The sequence below is a fragment of the Limulus polyphemus genome, unplaced genomic scaffold (genome assembly GCF_000517525.1).
Source record: "Limulus polyphemus unplaced genomic scaffold, Limulus_polyphemus-2.1.2 Scaffold10, whole genome shotgun sequence".
In the NCBI taxonomy this organism is placed as follows: Eukaryota; Metazoa; Arthropoda; class Merostomata; order Xiphosura; family Limulidae; genus Limulus; species Limulus polyphemus.
The window spans coordinates 232,422-233,657 of record NW_013665620.1 but is presented as its reverse complement, the minus strand read 5'-3'; positions in this window follow the sequence as shown (position 1 = coordinate 233,657).

The following is a 1,236-nucleotide window of genomic DNA, read 5'->3' as shown; positions in this document are numbered from 1 at the left end:
ATATATATATATATATACTTAAAATAATTACAAAAAAAAAGCATGTTAAGAGTATGAGATAAAACACTAACCCTTTTAAGCCCGATTATTTGTCTGGATTTTACTTGAAAAAAATTATTGAATCCAGAATGGACAAACTGAAAGGAATTTGAAACGAATTTGCAAGTTGCATGGTGTTTTAATCCTACATTTTAGGCCTATTCGTTTCTAATGCTTCGCTAGCTTTTGGCGTTTAAACTAGACCTTTTAAGATGAACTGATATTTTTTCAACATTTTGTGGTTGTTGTTTTTTCACACTTTTCATTCCTTCAACGGTTTGTCATTATACAGTCCCCAAAATGCAGAAGAGATAATATTAAAGAGTATATATATATATATATCAATTTTTTAGAAGTTTGTTTGTTTCAGAATTTTGCGAAGGAAACTGTCTGCGCATAACCGCCTCTGACTTTAAAGTGAAAGACTAGAAGGAAGCAGATAATCAACATGACCTACTGCTAAATCTTGGTCTAACTAAATAGTGAGATTTAACCGTCACTCTTATAGTATACTCATGCGTTTTTGCGGCAATGGATCGCGAATCGTGACAGCCTATTAGAAAATTTTAGTTTGAACGCTTATTATTAAATAACTAACTTAGTTTATTATTACAGTATAACACAAAGTTTACTTCGTGTCTAAATATTGTAGTTAATACCAAACACATAGCTTACAGTACAGTATACTTGTGAATGAATAATAAAAGCTAAATTTACTCTGTGTTAAGATAAGAAATATTTAGTTAGCTAACGGATACTTGAGGTTAATAATGACCAACGAAACAAGGTTTGTGATGCTCAAGCACCGTTGGATTGTTTTTGATATCATCAATGTCTTCAAAAATCCAAAAGAAGGTTTTGATGACAGACTGCAGTTCATCTGAAAGGTTTTTCGTAGACTTTTTCTACATACTTGGAACTTGCTTTAGCACATTGTTATGAATTACTTGAAACAAGTTTCAAACATACGGTGGAATATGTTTGCTTGTAGGTGACAATCGGGGTCATACTTTGTGTCCACGAGTACAAGATTTGTAGGTTTACTTGCAAAATCCGCGTAGTGCCGAAAAACAACAACAAATAACAGAAGTAGAGAAGTCGCTCTGGGCTAATTATTCTAGAAACACTTTTTGATAAACATTATTTGAAATTTTACTTTTCAAAAATAGTAGAGCGAAAAAACATTGTAAGCTAATA